Genomic DNA, 11,073 nt, shown 5'->3' with positions numbered 1-11,073 from the left:
TATGTGTAAGTACACTGTAGCTGTCTTCAGACACTCCAGAAGAGGGCGCCAGATCTTGTTACGGATGGTTGTTAGCCACCATGTGGTTGCTGGGATTTGAACTCTGGGATTTGAACTCTGGACCTTTGGAAGAGCAGTCGGGTGCTCTTACCCACTGAGCCATCTCACCAGCCCTCCTGTCATTTTTTGATGTTAAAGATGGGATTCTGTTCTTGTGGCTGTCTTCTTTTAGTTTTGTTGAAGGATTACTCTCTTGCTTTTTCTAGAGTGTAGTTTTCATGTTTGTGTTGGTGTTTTCCCTTTATTATCCTTTGAAGGGCTGGATTCGTGGAAAGATATTGTGAGAATTTGGTTTTGTCATGGAATACTTTGGTTTCTCCATCTATGGTAATTGAGAGTTTTGCTGGGAATAGTAGCCTCGACTGGCATTTGTGTTCTCTTAGTGTCTGTATAACATCTGTCCAGGATCTTCTGGCTCTCATAGTCTCTGTTAAGAAGTCTGGAGTAATTTCAATAGGCCTGCCTTTATATGTTACTTGACCTTTTTTCCCTTACTGCTTTTAATATTCTGTCTTTATTTAGTGCATTTGTTGTTCTGATTATTAAGTGTCAGGAGGAATTTCTTTTCTGGTTCAGTCTATTTGGAGTTCTGTAGGCTTCTTGTATGTTCATGGGCATCTCTTTCTTTAGGTTAGGTAAGGTTTCTTCTATAATTTTGTCGGAGATATTTACTGGCCCTTTATGTTGAAAATCTTCATTCTCATCTATACCTACTATGCTTAGGTTTGCTCTTCTCATTGTGTCCTAGATTTCTTGGATGATTTGAGTTAGGATCTTTTTGGATTTTGCATTTTCTTTGATTGTTGTGTCCATGTTTTCTATGGAATCTGCTGCTCCTGAGATTCTCTCTTCCATCTGTTACATTCTGTTGGTGACGCTTACATCTATGGTTCCTGATTTCTTTTCTATGGTTTCCAACTCCAGAGTTGTCTTTTGGGTTTTTTATTTTAAAATTGTTTCTACTTCCTTTTTTAGATTTACTGATGGTTTTGTTCAATTCCATCACCTGTTTGGTTGTGTTTTCCTGTAATTCTTTAAGGCATTTTTGTGTTTCCTGTTTAAGGACTTCCACCTGTTTAGCAGTGTTTTCATGTAATTGTTTAAGGCCTTCTACCTGTTTAGCCATGTTCTCCTGTAATTCTTTAAGTCCTTCTACTTGTTTAGCAGTGTTCTCCTGTATATCTTTAAGTGAGCTATTAATGTTCTTCTTAAAATCTTCTACCACCATCATGAGATATGATTTTGAATCTGAGTCTTGCTTTTCAGGGATATGGTGGGGTATCCAGGACTCACTGTGGTGGGCATACTGGGTTCTGATGATGCCCAGTGTTCTTGGTTTCCGTTAGTAAGATTCTTATGTTTGCCTTTCACCATCTGGTAATCTCTGGTGTTAATGTTCTAGCTGTCTTTGGCTGGAACTTTTTTTTCCTGTGATTCTGCTAGCCTATGTCAGCACTCTTGTGAGTCCAACTTTCATCTGAGTCCCAGTGGTCAGAGTACTCTCTGCAGGCAAGCTCTCCTCTTACAAGACAGGTGTTCAGAAGTCTGGAGCTCTGATCCACATCCTGAGTCCTGGAGTCAGAGCCTTCCCTGTAGGCCAACTCTCCTCTGGCAAGGAAGGTGCCCAGAGGTCTGGGTCTCAGCTCTGCCTCCTGACTGAGGATGAAGGCCTGAAGGAACCCTGACCAAGAAGCTCTGTTGCTTCTGTTGCTCACTTGCTCTCCCGTGATCACGAGGTCCTGAGTGTGCTAGGGGTCATGTGGTGTGGAGAGTCCTCTGCTGCCCTCGATGCCCTAGGCTGGGTTCACATGGATGATGTTGGGGCTGGCCCCGACCGGAATGGATCCCAGCCTCTGGTCGAGTGGGGTTCCTTTGTCACTGTTCCTGCTGGTTCAAGACCTTCTGAGATTCTTTGGGGCTGATGTTGCATTCCTCTCACCAGTGATCCTGAGGTCCTGCAGCGTGGAGAGTACTCTGGAGCCCTTATCCAAACCCATGGTTTTTATCTTCAAAAAATTCATAGAATAAGTTCAGTAAATCACATGTCCCTCCCTCTCACTAAATTACTACTGAGATAAATGCCTTAAATCACCACTTGTAATCTCAAAGAACTAAGACAGATTATTTAATTTTTCTGATATATTATATCTTTATTGTTATATATTAAGTGTCCAACCAGTAAGCATTCTTACTGGGAGGGATGTATGATATTACTTTTTCATTTATACTTTTTCATTTCCCAAACACCTCTCTTTGCTTCCCTCATTCATTTGCATTCCTGTTTTTTTTAAACAGTGCCTTCTACTTCCATGTTTTTTTTAGTTCTATATATGAGAGAAAGCACACAACACTCGTCTTTCTGAATCTGCCTTTAGCATCATGTTCTCTAGCTCCATCTATTTTCTTGTAAATAATATGAATTCATCGATTTTAATGATAAAGAGTACTTCATTGTGCACATAGTTTGTACTTACTTTCTTCATCATTCCCAGATGGCACTGTTGCTGACTCTGTGCAAATAGAGCACCATTGAAATGAGCATGTAGGGACCTCAAGTGCTGACTTTCATGCCTTCAGCTACAGAGAGAGCCAGAGATAACATGGCTGAAGCTTGTGATAGTTCTATTTTTAGTAGGCATGTAGATTTTTGCTCTGCCTCTATGTTAATCATACTCAAAATATGCTGCCAGGTTATTATGCCTGATAGGACCTTTCATTTTGTTGAGACTGAATCAGTAGAATATAGTTCCATATCACAAATTGTTCCCTTGGTTGTCATTTGAACCAGAATATTATAAAATTAGTCTCAGGTGATTATTTCATAAATCCTTGCCAAACCTCACACCCTCCACATCTCTCAGTCTTTCTTCTATGGCTAACACTTGGATGAGCACCTGACTCTTGCTAGGGTTCTCAAAGACAGGTTATTGCAGGGATCTTTGACTTCTAAAGCTCAGACCCAGGAACCTCCCCCAGGGGCATACTTTCTTAAACTGGTACAAAATGTCAGCCATGAGAAAACCTGACCAGTACCAGTTAGTACTAAGACTAGTGTTAATGGTGTTTTCTGAATCTCTTCTTAAATCTCAGATTCAAGGCTCTGCCCCAGTGCTTCTGTGATTACATATCCTGAAGCCTCAAATTCTCATTCTCTCAGTTCTATCATAGAAATTATTTATTATAGATATAATAATCATTATGTTCTTCTGTTCTCAACTGAAACAACTGTATGTTTTCCTTGGGTCTGTCGTGCCCCTCAGTCTCCAACCTCCGTATTGTATACCTTGCATCAAGACAATCTTTTGTGCTTTCATTTTTCACATTCTCTACTTTTGAAGTAAAGCACTGACTATGGCCACTAGAAGCCCAGTGAGCCTGTGTTTGTCTCACTCTCATGGGCCCATCACTTGGAGATACTAGCATTTGGTGGGTACCACTAGTCTTGCAGATCTCAATGATCTCAAACCACTTCTTAAAATTTCCATTTTATGAGTGTAGTTCTTTAAACTGTGAATCAAAATTTAACCAAGGCTAGGTATTATGTGTTTTTATTTTTCTAGTTATTCAGAAGTCATAGTTTGCTAAGGTATCCATGTGAGTACTGGTGAAATAGCTCAGTAGGTAAAGGTGCTTGATGTCAAACATGGCAATATGAGCCCAACTACAGGAGTCACATGCTAGAGAAGAGACCCAACTCCCACAAGTTGCCCTGCATATGCATGCTCACGGTATCACATACATACATACATACATACATACATACATACATACAATAAATCAGTTTAAAAGTTTAAAAAAATTCTTGTGTTAACACACACATATGAAACTTTATTATAATTATTGTACACCAAATAGCTAAGGTATCCAAAACACATAATGTAGGAGGAATACTGTTAACACAACTACATTATAAATAAAGAATAAATCCCTAAGAATTGAAAATATTCAGAATTCCCTTGTATACTTCCTTAGTGCATTCAAATAAGCCTTAAGCAGTTGTCCTGGACCCTTCAGTCACCTTGTCCTCCCACGGGACCTGCTGGCTTTTAGTTTTGTAGATTATAATTAACCCCAGTTTGCTCTGGTGAAATCCTTACACTTCCTTGATAACTTCCAATCTTCTGAGGCAATTTTCCAACTGCCCTGTTCTTTGTCAGCATATCTTCCGTTGCTTATCTGCTGGCGCTAATCTGGCATAAGTAACTGGGACACAACTAAGACTGTGCAAAGAACTTAGTGGGAAGTGAAAGAACAGAGTGGTTTCTTCCCAGATAAAGAGCAAATAACCGTGCCCATCTATATCTATATCTATATCTATATCTATATCTATATCTATATCTATATCTATATCTATATCTATATCTATATCTATATCTATATCTATATCTATATCATCTATATCTATATCATCTATATCTATATCTAATCTATATCTATATATATATTACATAAAACATGCATACACACCTACATACATATAGGTAGATACATAGATATGAAAATGACCTAATACACATTTCTAATTATTTTGACCAGTCTAAATTTTTACTAGGTAAACTATGTTTCTCACTTAATGATCTATTTGTTTAAAACTAAATGTCAACCAAACCTGAATTTTATAGAAGGTCATGCTTTTCCTTCATGCTTCAAAAGAGTATGGTATGCCTTCATCTTAAATTGCACTAACTGTAGTTACTGTGTGTAAATCCCCTGAGATCCTTGCTTTTCCAGAATCACCTGAACCCAGTTCTGTGAAATAAAGAACATAAGCTCTTACTTTAACCAGAACTTTGCCCATTGGAGGGAGCAGTGAAGTCCAGAGAGAATGTGCATTGTTGATATGAACATAGCCATAGACAGAACTCCATTACCTCAGCCCCATGGGAGTGGAGAAGATTTCCTCAGGGATCCGAGTGAAAATGGTTGACTAGTGTATATAAAACCTAGCAGCTTCTGCTTTGTATTCCCAGGTGTTGGCAGCCTGAGACTGTTTACCTACAAAGACCTCCTACAAAGACCAGCTAACTGATGTACATAGTAAACATGCTGAGCATCTGGGTTACTGTGCTAGTATGTACCACTCTATCAAAGTGCATACCAGTCTGATTATGGCCTTTCTGAATGTGTGTCTATTTGTTTGTCCTTTCTTCATTCTCTTGTTGCCAATGACCATAATCAGAGCTCCACTTAAGATGTGGCACCTCACTGTTCTCAACTCTTTCTTCTCTCTCTCTCTCATTCTTTCTTAAGAAAAAAAACTAAAATGAATTTCTGAATACCTTATTTTAGAATGCATGTTATACTTTAAACATAAATTAGTCATGTGGCAGAGTAGGCATGCCATATGTTTGTCAGAGTCACAGATTATCGTGGAATTAGAGTTTTTTTAGTTCAACAGCTTCATAGTGTAATATGCAGTGAAATCCTAATAGTGAGAAAAGAAAACGGAACGGAGTGGGTAGTACATTTAGAGCACATGCAGAAGTATTTAGCAGCGTCACTGATTACAGACACAATGTTGAACAAAGGTGGAAAGCATATCTAATGATGGAGGTCATGTAAAAGCAAGTAAGAATGAAACCCTACACTTCTACTTCACGTTGATTTTTTTTCTTGTTGTTATCTAATTTAGGCAGCACAATGCAAAATAACAAACAGTCCTGTAGTGAGTATTGGGAATGCCATTTCTACATCACTCTGATATTGAAAGACTCGAGCCCACAATCAACCTCTTAATTTAATTACAAATCAGCTGAAGGTGGAAAGATTATTTTCTGATCTATATCAATTTGCTTGTTGTTAGAAAATTTCCTACGGACCTGCTTCCAATTCTTTCCCCCATTTTTATTAAGGACAAGATAAATTACACACAATCTATCCCTCATTCTTTTAGAATTCCTGTCGAACAGGCCTGTGGCAATGAAGACTCTTTGAGCCCCAGGTTTCTATTTTAAAGGACCAAGAGAAAAGAATGGAAAGATCTGAGCATTTTCTCATTTAAATGATACATAAAGAGGAAGCTCTTCCTCAATTCTAGATTAAAGATGCTGGTTATTTTGTTCCCATCAGCCATGGTGCTGATGGGGAGCAGTGACCTCAGGCTTTCTCCTGCCCATTATCTGCAGATATGTCACTTTCCCATTTCTGTAGGAAGTGCTTACCATATTATATAAAACCATGACAAAGGTTTTATAGTTACCATTTTTTAAAAAGACACTATATACATATTCATGAGGTTTGGAGAACTCTTATATCTCAGTTTTCCTGCAATTTATATAAAGACTGCAGCATGAATGCTTATTTATCTGGAAGTATAATCGATTATGAAAGATGTAAATCCTTTTAATGGAAGGAAGACTGATGATTTTATTTTTGTCATTCTTCTATTTCCTTCCATAAATATCTTTGACACCGTGTATGACAATTTATTTCTACTAGAAATAAGTTACTCTCTGTGCAAATATATTTATTTGTAAATTTGCTTAAACCAGGATGATTGTTTATAAATATTTGAAAAATTTTCATACCATTAACCAAACATGTCTTCAAATATATACAAAATTAGATTAATTACTGAAGCTCAAAATGAACCCTCGTTCATCAAATTAAACTATTTAAGGGCTTCACACTTGTTGGTACATCATATGAGAGCATATGTTACTAAGATGGGTTACACCATCTGAGTTGGCCACAGACTGCTTTCTGATTTGCTTTAGTTCTGCTATCTGTAAAGTGGATGTTAATGATAAGACTACCCACATTAGGTCACAGACAGGACTAGAATAATGAATTCATGTAATGTACTTAAAGAGTCTCCCTGGGAAAACTGCACACCACACTGGCTGTGCAGGAGAGGTGGATTGCAATGCTCCTGCATGGAATGCCTGCATGTTTCTATAGCCAGAGCCCAGATCATACTTAGAGCAAGTGGTAAACCCACACAACTCTCCAGTGAAAACAGATGAGATGGAAGACCATATGACCTTGTTGAAGATGCTATACCTGTCACAACCATTATTTGATCTAGTCTGTTTGAATTTAAAGCCTAGGTTCTTTTCTTTTCTTTTCTTTTCTTTTCTTTTCTTTTCTTTTCTTTTCTTTTCTTTTCTTTTCTTTCTTTCTTTCTTTCTTTTTTTTTACTAGATCATATGGCAGTTATATATCTTTTAATTTAAAAAATTATATAATATATTTTATATTAAGTCTTTTTTCTTTTTTTACTAGATCATGTGGCAGTTATATATTTTTAATGAAAAAATTACACAATATATTTCATATTATGTTCTTTCCCCTAACTCCTCTCAGATAATTCCACCTACCCACCCAAATATCTTCAAACAAAGAAAATCATCAGTACAACAAAAAGCATATAAAAAACATGGAGTTGCTTTTATCCTGAACATGAGGACCTTCAGTGCGGTTGACATAGCGAATGTCATTCTAATGAAGAAGACTGATTTTTCCCTGTACCAGTAGGTATCAATTGCAAATAGCTTCTTGGTTAGGGGTGGGACTTTGTACTTTCTTCCCCTCCTCTATGCTGGAATTTTTGTCTGACTTGAACTTCTTCAGTTCTTGTGCTGTCATGGTCTTTGTGAGTTCAGATGTGTAGCAGTCAAGTTGTGTTTGGAAAGTGCTTGAACTCCCATTGAGTTGTTCACTTCTTCTGCCTCTTATATTCTTTCTTACTCCTCTTCCAGGTAGAAAATTGAGTTTTAAGGAAAGGGATAAAAAGCCTTACCATTTGGGGCTGAGCACTCCCAAGACTCTCACTCTCTGTACATTATCCAGTTGTGATCTCTGTGTTAATTACTGCAAGAGCTCATCATCGTTGATAAGAGTTGAGCAATTCCACTGAGACTCTTCCTCCTTTTCCCTGAGTTTCCTGAGCTCTGAGGGGAGGGATTTGCTTAAGACATCTAATTAAAGTTGAGTGTTCCAAGGAACAAAGGGATGAAAGCTGTATATAGACACTACCTTGATGTTCCAATGTTCAATGAGTGATGTAGGTGTTGTCTTCAGCAGTGAGGCTTTGTTGACAGTTTGGGGAGAGCTTGGGTTGTTTGGTTATTCCAGTGGGTCCACTTTGGATGGCAATCTAATTGAATGCAACGCAGTCTAAGTATTATAATTTTCATTTGATGATAACCAATGCCAGTTGGGACTCACATTCATATATGTATATTTCTGGGAAGTTTCTACTGTATTAGGTTTCTATAGTACTCTTCAAATGCCCCTTCCTTTTAGTTGTCTCTTCCCAGCACAGAAACACTTGTTTGACCATGTCCATTGTTGCTCTATTCATAATAACCAGAGATTGGAAACAATCTACATGTTCCTCAATAGAAGAATGGTTAAAGAAAATGTGATACATTTACACAATGGAGTATTCCTCAGTCATTAAAAAAATGACATCATAAAATTTGCAGGCAACTAGATGGAACTAGGAAAAATTACTCTGAATGAGATCACTCAGACCCAGAGAGACAAAAATTACTATGTATTCACTTATATGTAACTATTAACTCGTACCTATAGAACCACAAAGGGTATGTATCGAGTAAGGTTCTAGAGAAACCAGGTAGAGCTCTTTGGGCAAAAGCAGTATAACAGATAAATACAAATGGAAGTGTGGGGATGGGGGACTGGAATGGAAGGATCAAGTGGGGAAAGGGAGGAAAGAAGGGCTTATGAGCTAGAATTTATTGAGAGATAGCTAATGTTATAACCTTTTAATCATAAAATCATTTAAGAAATGGAGGACACTTTTCCCAAAGGTAATAGGGCATAGATAGATAAAAGCTATATCAATGCCTATCAATAGTCTATCATTGAATAAGGCAGAGAAATCAGTATTTTTGTGGCTATAAGTATTGAATTCTCATTGTTTCTTTTAAATGATTTTTATTGTAAATAAATCTATTTTCAAAAATATATTCTGATCATTCTCACTCATCTCCCAGATCTGCTCCAACTTCTCACACTTTCAGCTTCATGCCTTCTTTTTTTCTCAAGAAAAAAACAGGCAAAAAAAAAAAAAAAAAAAAAAAAGAACAGGTAAAGTTAAACACACAAACACACATGTGCACACACACACCCTCAAAATCAGACACAATAATATAAAAGCAAAAGATCAGAAATGTTAAAAAATGTCCAAACTAAATAATATGAACAAAACAAGACAAAATCTTCCAAAAATACCTTTGAGTTTATCTTGTGTTGGCCATCTATTACTGGGCAGGGGACCTGTGTGTGGTTTGTACACCCATCATGACTCTGTTGTAGAAACTAATTTTTCCTTTGTAAGCAGTTGTTAATTGGAATTGCTTCTGGCCTAGGAATGGCAGATCCTGTCCACTTCCTCTCGCAGTGCTGGGACTCTAATTGGTTTGCATCTGTGCAGGCCCTGTGAATGCTGCCATAGTAACTATGAGTTCATATGTGTGCCAGTCTTCTTGTACCTGCAAGATACTGATTGTTGGAGTCATCCATCCCCCATGACTCTTACAATTTTTCTGCTGTCTCTTATTCATAAATAAGAGCCCTGAGAGGAAGACTTTGATGGAAATATCTCATTTCGAACAGAGTGTCCCAAGGTCTCTCCCTCTTTGTGTGTTCCTCAGTTGTATTTATTAGTGCCCATTTTCTACAGGGGCAAGATTTTCTAAAAAATCAGGAATTTTAAGGATTTTTGTCACTTTTAGTTTGTTTTATAAAATAGGTGTTAATATAGAAATCATTGTAAAAATGAATTGGTATTTCTTCTCCATATACTTGAAAATATCCCCCTTTCAAAAACTCAACTATTTATTGCTGTTTTAAGGCTTAATGATACTAGTAGCCAATCTTCTTGCCTTCTTATTTTCTGATTACTATTTTACCCTGAATAAAGGTTGTAACTATTTACTATTAGTCAGAGGTCTTTCAAATTTTAAACTGTATCAGACAGAGTTTGTATACAAGGTGACTGTAGTAGGTGTACCTTTAAATTTTTCAACACATATTAATTTATCTGTTTAATAACATTGTTATAGTGAGGAACAGATATAAAAATGTGATGATTGTTGTTGTGGTGAATCTTCAACCCAAATATGCCCCACAATGAAAACACAACTCTGTTAATATGATTACATGCTATGCGCCTAGATTGGGCAGATCTACAGCTACACTATCATCTTCCATATCTATGAAACCTTTTAGAACTTGCGGTTTCTCCAGGCCATATGCTTCTGCTCCTCTTTTCTTCTTCTTCCTCCTCCTCTGCATCCTCTCTCTCTTCCATTTTCTTCATCTCTCTCACCTTCTGAGATCCACCTTCCCTTTTATCTGCCCAATCACTAGCTCTCCTTTATTTTTACAAATTAAGGTGGGAAACAGGTTTACTGGAAATCACCTGATTGCTGTCTTATTCCTTGTTCACAGCCACTCACAGGAGAATGGAATTATCAAATATAATTAGCCCCAGGGCTATGCACAACAGATTGTTGCTTAAGATTGCCTCATAACTTTTATATATTGTAATTTAGAATCTGTCTTAGCTTCTTTCCTACTACTGTGATAAAACACTATGACTAAAATAATTTATAAATAAAGGTATTTAATTTGGCTTATGGTCTATGATGGTGGGGTGAAGTAGAATAGTTGAGGGCCAACATCCTGGTGCATAACGATGAGAAAGAGATGGTGGTTGGGAATGGTACAAGTCATGTGAAACCTCAAAGCCTAACGAGGTATCTTCTTCAACAAGGCCACACCTCCTAATCTTTCTCAAACATTTAGACCACCTAGGGTCTAAATATTCAAATATTTGAACCTATGGGAGCTGTGCTAATTGAAACCCCACAGCAACCATCAGTCATTCGTGCATGTAACTGATTTCAGTGACTTTCCCAGGTAGATGCTTTTATTACTGTGGAAGACTGACATAAAGTTCTCTTAGTTTAATTTGGGGACTTTTTCACTCCAGGAATCAGCTTTCTCCTGAAACAAATTCACAGTCATATTTAGTGTTTT

The sequence above is a fragment of the Mus caroli genome, chromosome 4, assembly GCF_900094665.2.
Source record: "Mus caroli chromosome 4, CAROLI_EIJ_v1.1, whole genome shotgun sequence".
In the NCBI taxonomy this organism is placed as follows: domain Eukaryota; kingdom Metazoa; phylum Chordata; class Mammalia; order Rodentia; family Muridae; genus Mus; species Mus caroli.
Note: the sequence above shows the minus strand (reverse complement) of the source record.